The sequence below is a fragment of the Buteo buteo genome, chromosome 7 (assembly GCF_964188355.1).
Source record: "Buteo buteo chromosome 7, bButBut1.hap1.1, whole genome shotgun sequence".
Taxonomy (NCBI): domain Eukaryota; kingdom Metazoa; phylum Chordata; class Aves; order Accipitriformes; family Accipitridae; genus Buteo; species Buteo buteo.
The window spans coordinates 3,655,465-3,667,790 of record NC_134177.1 but is presented as its reverse complement, the minus strand read 5'-3'; positions in this window follow the sequence as shown (position 1 = coordinate 3,667,790).

Sequence of the window (12,326 nt, the reverse complement as noted above, 5' to 3'; positions counted from 1 at the left end):
TATCACCAGCACAACGAGAATTGGTGCTGTGATGACATAATATAATTTCAAACAGATGCCTGAATGACTAGAAAAGGCAGTTCTTATCAAACTACACAGCAGCTTTTAAAACATATTTACCGATAGGGACAAACTGTCTGCGTATAAAACGAGAACCTCGTAGTCTGCTGCTTCTTACATATTTTATTTATAGACTCACCAATTTGCCAGTTAACCACACAATCTGTCTTAGAAATGTAGGCAGTTTTATTAAACTGCTGTTCTCTCATAGTTCAATTTGCTCGCTAAAATTCCTTGAATGGCACCAAGGTCCCTTCAACTCACAAAATTGGACACTTCATGATTTATTAGGACAGTGACTACATACTACTCACCTAAAATGTGCAGAGAAAATAATTGTTATTCATTTTTGTGATTTATTTTTTTTTTCCTCTCATTAAGTACTATCGCCTAATGTGTTTTAAAAGTAGGTAATTTTAGTAATGGAAAGACTTATGAGCTCCTGTCCAAGGACTTATATTGAAATGTGGTTAATGCTCACAAGTTCCACAGAGACCAAAGGGAATTAAGGGTATCTCTCAGACCTAGATCTGGGGCCTGGGTCTGATGTAATTATCCTCTCTGATGGCTTTTAAAAGACTAAATGAGACTGTGCCAAAAAAAACGATCTTTTTAATCAATGTTTCTCAAGTTTTAATGCAGTTGTGCATACTCTCCCTTCTGTACTGATAAGGAAGAGAATGAAGACACTATTTAACAGTGGCAGCACTTACTGTACCTCCAGGAGTCATTGAGGTCCCACAGCTACTGCAGTGGATTAAATTAAATCAAAGGAAAAGATTGACGCTCAAATTGTAAAACAAATTCATTCTGCTGCCAGAAGCAGGGAGAGGACCATGATTACCAGGAGTGGGTTCCTAGTTTGTGCTGCCACCCCCAAAACTTGATAGTCTAATCCTAGACATGGTTATTTTTTCTCTAAAAATTCCCAGCAACTGCATTGCTCTGCAAAAGATGGATGAGTTGCCTGTATCAAATTCGAGGAAAAATTAGACCTATAAAAATCATGCATTTGATTTTATTTTTTTCTACAACTCTTTACAGAATAGTTGGATTGGCACAAAATCAGCAGTTGGAACAGAAAGCCTAAATAGCATGTGGGGGGATGAACTGGATCTCAGAGACCCCAGGCCAGCCCAGAATAAAAACATGATGGCTACATCATGCACTACATGAAATGGTTGCAGAGAAAAGCCATTCACATAAATCTTCTGGAAGTGTTGTTATTATTATTATGAAGGCTTTATTCAGGTTAGCAAAGCCACCCTTTGTAGAAAATTATATATTGGATTCCTCATCAGAATAAGTTACACACCGTTCTGTGCCTTGGATTCTTAAAAAGAATCCTAAATATTGATAAAGAATGTCAATATCTGAGAATACAACAAGATTTCAAATTCAGTTTGATATTTTTGGCATTTGAACTTATCTCCTTATTGCATAGTGCATTTGCTTTTACTGTTATGCCTCACAAACACCCGGTGTCCAGTTGTACTGGTAATAATGGAAACTACAGCAAGGGAGATGAGGCAAGAACTTAATTTCTTCAGTAAGTTTGCTTAAGACTATGCAAATCAAGAAAAGTGGGTATAAATCTGGTTTTATAAAAAATATAAAGTATATCATATATAAAAATAAAAGAATATAAAGTATAATTCTGGAACAATATTCTTTCTGGGATAAAAGTGAGCTTGGAATACTCAAAGTATTTTAATTACAACTAGTAAAATATGTGGGAAGAGAAGAGATGAGAAGGGACGAGAAGGGAAGAGAAGGGATCTCAAGAAACTAAGACTTTTTCAACACCAAAGCATTTAAAAAAAAAATAAATTACCAAACTGAGTCAGTTAGTACTATCCATGCCATTCATATTAATTAAAAAATGCTTATCACCAATTATACTGCTTGTTTGCACCATCCTTACTTCATTAGTGCTAATTGGAAATAATGATGACTGATATGTGAAATATTTAATTAAAAGATATATCTATTGTCACGTTTCTGGACTGTTGAGTGCAGCGTTGCCAGGACTATACTGCTGTCTCTGGACCTTCTGTAAGACTTAACAACATCCTGTGCCTTTTCTCATTATGAGCCGGAGTCTTATCAATCAGGAAGAAATCTGAACCTTAGCCTTTACCTTCCCCTCAAGAAATCAGTACTCTGAGAGAAGAACTGATGTGTTTTTACCCTGGTTCCTGGGGAACTGAGGTACAGTCAGTCGCTCAGGCATCCCTCTCTCCCTCCAACAGTCTCCTCCTCTTCCATTTGAAGTCTTTGACCCAGTTCAACCAACTTTGACAGAATAGAAGACGGCATTGCTTTCCTCCACTTTTTATGAAACTTCGGTTTCCTCCACGAAACCCATGAAACGTGCGTAGAGGAAAGGGAGGCACATCCCTGTCCTCCCTCCTGAGGGCTCTTCCACTTGCTCGGCTCGCACCCAGGGACGGCAATCACACTGCCTTGGCTAAATGGATTACCAGTTTTACTTTGCCAGATACTAGCATTTCTAAGACAGATTGGAAATATTCACAAGGATTTTAATAAAAATATTGTTGCCTGATTGCACAGCCCAGGAAAGCCAGTGTGACTAAGGAGAGAGGCATTTTGGAAGTCTCCACATTCAAGATAGTCTCCTTGAGCCGCAGCTGCTCTGGCAGCTAATGCCTGCAGACCTCTGAATCACAAAACTTTCAAGATTCATAACAGCCTCACCCAGAACCACAGGAGGGAAAGCAAAACCGGTGGCTCAAAAGCCACGCTCTACTGTTTTACAGCTCTCTTTTCCCCTCAGTGCTGTGAAGTACTGACAGAAACAGTGAAAAATAGGTTCTGCTCCATTAACTCCCCAATCACTGCTGCACTTCGCTCGCTACCAGCAACGCCTGCTGTAAACGACGGTACGGATGCCAACGGTAAGGACAGCAGCACGATACAGGTGCTTCCCCATGCCCGTCGGCACGGGACGCCTTCGCTGCACAGCCCTGGCACGGTGAAGTCTCCGTCGGTTTGCACCTGCACCTCTGTCTGCACAGAAAGGCAACACGAGCCCAAACGAGAAAAGCCACCCGACTTACACGAGCTTCGCGAACTACATTGTGCTCAAGCTGTAGGCAAGAAACTGCTCTTTTCCATACTAGCCATATTATTTTCTATTAATGCAGTCCAGTGATTACCATATCCATGCTTCTGTCGCCCCGGTAATCACCAGCATTAGGTAAAATGGGTATATTTTGAAAGCTGCACTTTGAGCCAGATCCTTTCCATTTTGTTATAGCACCAATGACTTCATATAAAATTGTTTGTTTCTGTCAAAGACATACAGCCATACTATATAGCCTGGTCACAAGGCACTACCAGGCTTCAGCATCTATCTTAGCCTCGGAATGAATAGTCTGAATTATCGATTGCAGCATGCCCAAACTCAGCCCTTTACAGACTGGCAAGGGTAAACTGCCTTTTATAATCTCATAAACTGGGAGGCTGAAATTACCACCGCAGTTGTCAAGAGTTTTATATAGATTAAATCTCATCTATGATAGACTGGTAGCAAAGCTGAGTGTTTGTTTATGAGAAAAGAGCAACCATAAAGAGAGAATTAGCTTCCCTCGCTCTCCCCAAACCTTATTTGAGAACTCTTCCTGGCAGTCCTACAAGAAAAAAGAAACAGAAAGACACCAAAAATGAACAGTTTCTTCCTGACTTTGTCCTTTATCAGATACCATGCTCCAGGGAGCATCATCTTCCACAGAATAAAATGGCTTCAACTGGGTTTGGGAATAGTTCTCAGTGAAATAAATGCACATGTATTAGTGATGTAGTCCTGAGTCTGGATCTTTTCACTTTGGCTAAAGGGTGAGGCAGTGCTTTGGGGCTTTTCTTAAGCTGCCACGTTTTCACACAAATAGCTCATGGGGCAGAGAATACCACTGGGACCACCGAACCCATAAGAAGTAAGTTGCTGGGGAGGAAAATCTGGGAATAGCTTTGTGGTCTGTGTGGTAAAGCATCAACCCCACAAAAGGTGCTGAAAGACTTGTTGGCCAACCTGTTGGTTTCATCTAGCTCACTTCACATGGGGAATTACCTTTATTTATTCAGATAATTACTTGGGTAAGAATTAGGAATTAGCCCTCTATCAATATCTGAATAAATGCATTGGAAATCAGGACAAGACTGGCATCCAGCTGAAGACAAGGGAGCACTCTCCAGCTGGAATTCTCCATCACACGGTGGAGATCAATAAGGGGTTTTGCAATTAACACAAGGTACTTAAAGTACATGAAAATCCTCTTCCCCAAACTCACAGGATATTTTTTAATGGAAAGTTGTGGTTACGCATTTTTTGTTAAAGGACTGGGAAAAAGTCAAGTAGCCCAGATCCGCATCCCTCACAAATGATTTAATGGCAGATATTCCCAGCAGATGCTGAATGTGGCTTTTCCAGAGATAATGAAAGAAAACTAATAAAAGCAAAGCTTTAAAGATGAGAAAAACAGACCTCCAAATCTCCATTCTCAATATACTTACCCTATAACATAACTTCTTGAAATCAAAGAAACAGTGACTTTTTTTGACAGAATTGACACCAGCCATCCGTAAATTCATGCAAAAAAAGTCACTTTCCCCAGTAAGTTCACATTTGGATTACTTTGCCTTCATGTTAACTTTCAAATAAGCCTTACTCCTGCATCTAGCCAAAGCCTTTACTCTGACATTGCCTTGAGATGCTCTGTCTGTTAGTAATAATAAGGACAAGTGAGAAATTATTAAAAGAGATTTATTGAAAGTGACTGAATGCTCGAGGGTACCATAGTAGGAGGTTCGATCCTCAGAACAATTTTATACAGCATATTGAGGCTGTTTAGACTTTCAACATAGAAATTTTAAAGTTTTTCCTGATTCAGAGCTACTTTGACACAGCTTCAAAGCAGATCCATCTCAAAGCACCGTTAAAGAAAAAAATGGAAATATTTCACAATGACAGCTCTAATATCCAAACTGAAACTAAAAGTTGTCAAATAAATTAATAGTGATCTAGCAATTCTGGTAGTGAACCTTCTAATGTACAAATGGCCTTAGGTTTTTAGCCTACTTTTCTTAGTGCAGTGTATTTGCAGATGAATTTAGAAAATGCTCACTACCAGTTTGTGTGGCTCTTGACCATAACTGAATCCACCCAGTAACTGTTAACTACAACGTTACACACTAAAATAATTTAAAAATATGATCTTCCAACTTATTTAATTTTCCCCAAAGGGAATGAGTTTGTGGCTAAACAGTATCTGTATTCACCAAGATGTACTTATTTTGGTTTGGATTTTTTAAATGTTTGCTTTAAATTTCCTTCTGCAAATTCTAGAACTGCATTGAAAGCAGGAAGATAAACTGCTAATAATGCTATGAGGTACTGCAAGAGTATAAGATTTATTAGGGGAACTGTATGATGAGCTATATAGTGGAGAGAAAATTCACCTGTGCCTGAGGACTGCCTGGTGGTCCCGGCTCCTGCGGGAATCTCATCTGCTGCAGTTGTTCGGATGACTTGCTAACTCCAAGGGGAGAGGTGGAAAATGAGAGGGGAAAGAGAGCACCTTCATTCATAGAGGAAAATCTGTGCACCTCATAGAAAATATTTTTCTCCTTCCAGAAGTGAGGGATAGATGTCGACTTTTAACGCTATTGTTTTAAACAATATTTACTTTGATAATATAAAAATGTAATGGTTCACAAAATGGTACAAATTTAGTGGCATAATAAGTAGATGGAATTTGACTGAATTTCTTAAAAACAAAAAAATATGACAGCAGACAAGAGCTGTAGAACAGTTTAACATTTCGTAATTTTTTTTTATTTGTTTTTAGATCAGACAAAATGTTGTGCTCATATTGTGATTTTTCATTCCAGGCAGTGATGGGCTCAGAGGGAAAAAGAAAAAAAACCCAACTCTTTCAGAATAAAACTATCCGGACATCCCTTTCCATAATGGTAAACTGATTTTTTTTTTTCTCATATTCATTTTTTTTTCTGCAAAACAATATTTCAGTTCAATCAACATATTGTTCTTGAGGTTTGTCAGTTGATCAGCAAAATATTTTTTTCCCATCAATAAAACAGATTCTGACCCATCTCAAACATGCTGCACATAGTGAAAAATTGGGTTTATGTTGATTTGATTTTATTTGGTCTTTTTCTATTTTGAAAAGCTATTTCTTTTTGTCATCTCTCTCACAAAAGTAAAATTTTAAAATAAGGTTGCTTTCTTCTCTTTTTTTTTTTTTTTTTCCCCCTCTAAGTTATACTTTTACACCAGCCTTCCTGTTTCAACCTAGCTAATTTGAGCATGTCACTGGTTTTCCTGGAGTTTCATTCACCCCCAGTAATACCAACACTACTTCTGCCTGATCATTCCTTTCTCTTCTCAAGAGTTTGTTTCCTCAACCCATTTAAAAATCACTTGCCTACCCAACGATATAAGGAAAAGCTAATGTATTATACACCTCTTTACAATTTCCATAGGATCATGTGGCGTTTAAGCAGAAAAAAATGTGATCTTTGTGCATTGAAATAAAAATGCAAAAAAATCAAATGCCATCCCTCGTATGAGCCTGGGGCACTCAGCACAAGCTGAGTGTGACTGTCACTGGGCAGGATGGGCTGTAGAGGTGATGCTGCTCTCTTGCTAAACATCTCCAGGAAAGGCTTCTGTGGACTATATAGAACACTGGGTCTGGCCACAAGCAGTTTCACCCATCGCTACAGCAAAATAAATTTTATTTTGCAAACTTACTCAACTTCAGCAAACGAGAATCTAAACAAATTCTTTTTTGTCCTCAAAGTGTTTCTGGGTTACTATGCTGAATTGATTTCTGTTACAAAAGACCACTCCTGTCTCACTTTTCTGTACATGAATAGTACTCTGCTCTATAGCTTCAATCATGTTGAACAAAGCACATTGATTCCTCCCTTTTTTTGTGTGGACCATTAATCAATAAAATCTAAATAAAATAAAATCACACCTCTTAATCTCTGTCCTTTCATGAAAATAGCACCGTAGAAAGAAAATAGCTATAGTAAGTATAGTTCAAGAAATTAAATTATATATGTTTTCTATCTACACGTGAAAAAAGCAAAATTTTCTGTCAAAGTTTCTTTCTTCAGAAAGATGCATGTAATTTTTCTTTGGGGGGGGGGGGGGGGCGGGGGGGAGATGCCACCTTGGTCTTTCTTTCCCTTCCTGCTTTCTTTTTTTCTTTTCCCACAAATCCCCCGAGGGACCCCTTTGACAAGGCTGGTATTATGTGATACTACATGGAAGCTGGCACTGCTCCCAGGCCAATGAGATCCAAAGCACTGGGCAAAGCTGGAAGATCCCACCAATGGTTTGCAACCACAACCAGGTTCATCACTCATGCTGGATTACAGCAGTTCGGGGGCTGCTGCTTTGGAACAAACATCAGCGTGTGTATTTGAGAAGCACCACAGAAAAGTGCATCTATACTACAGTTAGAAATTTGCCTCCAGTCTCAGTAAATCAATATGTAATATATCAGTTCATATTTTACAAGCTATCTCTCATTTTTTTTCCATCAAGGAAAAACTGGAGCTGGCTTTGTTTGCTGCTTAGTTATCTCAGAGACTCTGTGCAGCCCAAATACAGCCACATCGGCACTCATGGTTGGAGAAATATGCCTACGATGAAGGAAGTCTGAGTTTCTGGGTAGAATCATGCCACTCCTGTAGACCAAACAAACTTGGCTTGTTGCAGGGCTGCGATACGACCATGCTTCACAAGAGCTTCCAGCTCTGTGCCATAGGTCTCACAAAAAAATTGTATTATAAGTACGAACTCTACCCAAAAATGCCAAGCTAATTTGCAGAATCTCCCAAGCCTAAATGGTAAATGCTGGATGGGATGTTTAAGGGACAATCTTCATACCCAAATCCTGCTCAGTCAAGCTGCACCTGAACTTCTGCTCTAAATTACTCTACTTGCATGATGCGAGCAGTGGTAAGGATGGTGATCCAGTGCTGCATGTGGAAAATAGAATATCACTGTCTTACTAGTAACTAGATGGAGCACTTGTCATTTTTTAATTGGTTATGTGATGTGTGGTATAATTTCCTTCCATCAAGCAACTTTCAGGGGTTTGTTTTTCAGGGGTTTTGCTCTGGGACATTTGGATGATAAACTTGAAAGCCAATGAGCAGATGGGGGTAATCCTTGCATTCATTCAACTATAGAAGGACCACTTATGTTTGGACAGCTGGGAACTACTTTAGGAGAGTTTGATTTGCAGAATACAGAACAGATTCAATATCGCTTTGGCTACACAATTTCAACATCTTGCGAATGCATCACCAGTGATGGGGGTTTGCAATCAACATTTACTGCATTGGTTTGTAACTGAACGGTTACAAATCCAGGGTTTTGTGTCTGGATGAACTGAAGCCTTTTCATTAATATATGGCAGAGAAGGATGAACTGTGTTGTGAACTGGTAGGACAAGAGGTAGCACAGATCTGCCCAAGTGAGTATATTTCTTTGCACGATTTAAAAGGAATGTATTTCTTTTGCTTAGTTTGCAAGGGGAAATGTTTAGTACACCTCTTAGGGCCTAGATGTGCCAATAATGATAGCCGATAATGTTATTTATAACACTGTGGCCTCAGCCACAGCCAGCTAGAAGCAGAGAGAATCAGATTTCCCAGTTGTGACTAGGGAGAAGAGAGTCCTTACAGCAGGGACAGAGACCCGACAGAAACACTCTTTCAATTATTTGAAAGATAAATTCATATGGTCTGTGGGGTTAAACGTGTTCAGAAGCATTTATCACTAGAATTTACCAGATTGCTCACGCATGGTTGCAAAGGACATAGCCACTGCAACCACAGGTCAGGCATCAGGTGGGGTTATCCGTTCCCTTTTACAGGAGATGCCCACCTTGTTCCTCCCTCGTCTACAGCAGAAGAACGTAGGTATAATTACACACGGCACTGTAAGGAGAAATGTGAAAGTTGGAAAAAACTTACCTTTGTAGGAATTAAAAGAATGTCACAACCGGGAAGAAAAATCCGGAGAGTCTGCAAAGCAAGGGGAATTATGTATTCAGACAGCAAAGCACATCTGTCTTTCCTGACATCACCGGTCCCAAGCAGACAGTGAGGAATGACCATGCAAAGGGGTGTGATTTCAAAGGAAAACGCTCCTCTGGTCCCGTCACTGGTGGGCAAGGAGGGGAGAGGCAGGGGAATGGCACACTATTAGGGATGCAAAGCAAAATACAAGAAAAATTCTTAATCATAGCTGAGTTTGTACCAATGGCTTGGCTGGGCATACTTTCAGTATGGCAAAGAAACTCAGGTGTTCTGGGCTTTTTGTTGGCGCTCTCATGTGGAATTTGACTCCTGATCAAAGTTTACAGTATTAAACACGAAGGTAAAATACATAACGATGTTGGAAACACCACAATAGCCTAAGCATTTCTGCCACAGGAATGACCCTGCATTTATTAAGTGAACATTCCCCTGCAAGCACATCACAAATTTTAAAGTCCTCGCCTGTTTACAAATTAGACAAACATAAATGCTAACTTAATGCCAAATTGTGCCATTTAAATGCACACTAGCCTTTTGTTGGAAACTGCATAGTTGATTCTAAATTAGGTAAATTATTAATTGGTATGCCTGTTTCTCTTCTGTGTCAGTACAGGAAATGGTAAAATGCTAAATGGCAGCTACCCAACATACTTCACACATATATTAATTAACAAGGGTAAGATTTTAATCAACTTGCATGAGGGAAAGATTAATTGAAACATTTGGAAATTTATGTCAGAAAGCCCTTTTAGTTCCAAAGGAAGAAGAGAAGAAAATCTTTGCAATTACAGTCTGCGCGATTGCTAGCAGAAAGAGTGTCTGTTACCTGGATTTTGTTCCTGGACTGCACTAGATTTAATGCAACTACAAATCAGTTCCTGGGTTTTGACATCCAATATAAATTTTGTTATATCAAGACTTTGGGGACTTTGCAGCAAGCTATTGTAAGGAGCTTTTAGGATTATTTGGACATTTTGAAATTTGTTCTTACCTTCCAACTGTGTTCGAGTGAAATAGGCCAAGGGAGACAGATTGCCGAAAGCTCCTGGTGTTTGTTGGGTTCATGCGGACGTTTCCCCAGCAGAGCTAATTCTCCCAGCACTTGTCACTCAATTCCTGTAGCTCTGAGCTGCAAAACTGAGCTGAAGGTCACAGGGGGAATGTCCTTAAGCAACGCCACAGCCACCCATTTTCTTCGACGCAAATTTTTTCGCACGTGGGATACTTTTCTTACAAGCAGGAGTCGGGTGGTTTCCTCCAGATATCTTGGAGCTCAGGTAGGATCCGGACCTCACAGCTGCCGCTCTGCTAGAAAAACCAGCAGTCCAATAAATCCTAATCTGTCTCTAGGCACTCGGTTTTCTTAAATTTTATGAGTCACAGCAGAGGATTTGGTTTATTGAATTTTGGTATTAGAAAAATGTAATTATTTGAGGTTGAAAACATATAGAACTCCTTTTGCTTTTAGCAAAAAAAAAACCCCAACCATGCTAATAACTCATTCCCTTAGAGCTGGCCTTTCTTTGGACCTTCATGATCTACTACAAACACACACATGCACTCTTGGGGCTGGAGGTGCTCCTAACCTTTAGCTTTACTTATTTTACCTGCCTGACTCACTTCCAAGCATAATGTCTAAAAGAATAGGAGTTTAGTACATGCCTGAGTCACAGCTTGGAGAGTACGACTGTGGTCCTCTATGGTACAATGTTAACTTCTTTTCCAATAAAGCCTGTTGAGATAACATCTTAAAATGGATTTTAATGAGAAAAATGAAATCTCTTTAGGCTGTATTTTACCTCAGCTTAAAACAAAATTATTCTCCAATAATTTACTGAAGTGACCCTCTGCAAACAATATTACATGAAATAACTGCAGTTCATTATCTTTATAATAACAACATACAAAATTCAGTGCTGCTTAAAATTCATTTGAACAGCATGGCCCTTTGTTAATAATAGGATGCGAAACCAATGTTTTGGGACTCTCAGCAGAAAAATGACTTATTTATAAAGCACCTTTTATCTCTTAACTGACACTGAATTGCTCTAGATCACATGCAATTAAAGCACAAGAAATGAAGGATGGGTTTTAAGAGCCAGAGTCCCTCTTTAGCTGTGCCACCTGACCACTCCTTTACTCAGAAAAAAGCCCCACTGATAGCTCGTGAAAGGTCACTACTCAACTAACTGTACAAGTATAGCAGTTTACAACCCACAATCGTTGCAAAAGGCACAATACTGGCCAACACTTACTTTTTTTTTTAGAAATTCTATCTGAAAGGTTTTTTCTTTGACCAAATATGCTACATTTTTCATGAAAGCAAAGCCATTTGCTACATAAATAAATACAGTTGAGCATCCTGGGAGTACTGCGGCTCTACCAAGCTATAACTACTGGTAAAAGGAACTTCAGGAGACTGAAGGCTTCAATGTTTCCTTTGGAAATTTTGGTGCCTTAACTAGACATGCTTGTTAACATTGATACTATGAGTGCCAGAACAGCACAGTTAGTGATCTTAAAATGAAGGAAAAAAGCCCACCACACAGAAGTTGATGTGCTTTTCAGCTGTATTTGAAAAAGGTGCAGACAATGAAGTTTTTCCTTGACCTGGTGAGGGATTATTTTTCAAGTATTTGATCCAGAGAAAAAACATATCTGCTTGAAAATATAGCAGCCTACTAGGCTTGTTATACAAGCAAGGTTGTTTTCTTCAGTGATTTTGAGAGCAAACTTTCCCCAGCAAATGCTGATGACAAACAAGCTCCATACTTTGACATCTGCCACATGAGCTGAGTTTGCTAAACTGAATCCCCTTCTGTTTCCTCCAAACTGCCTTGATATTTGAACAAATGGGGAAAATAGTCTCTTCTCTGACTGTTTCAAGGCTTTCATAAAGAGTATCATAACTGACAGGAGATGCAGATTGTGAGTTAAAGAGGAAAAACTAGGACCGGTGCATTAACACATTGAATTTGGTCAGTGGGTGCCCCCTTATAAAATGCTTTTGTACATAGAGCACACAGTGTCACTGCAAATTAATTTACAGCTTTCCCAGCTTTCTCTCCACACCTTCCCCTTTTACTACATAACAAAACAAAACAAAACAAAAAAAGGAATTAGGAGCCATGCTGCTCATCTACAGCAGCTTTGGAGGGGACAGG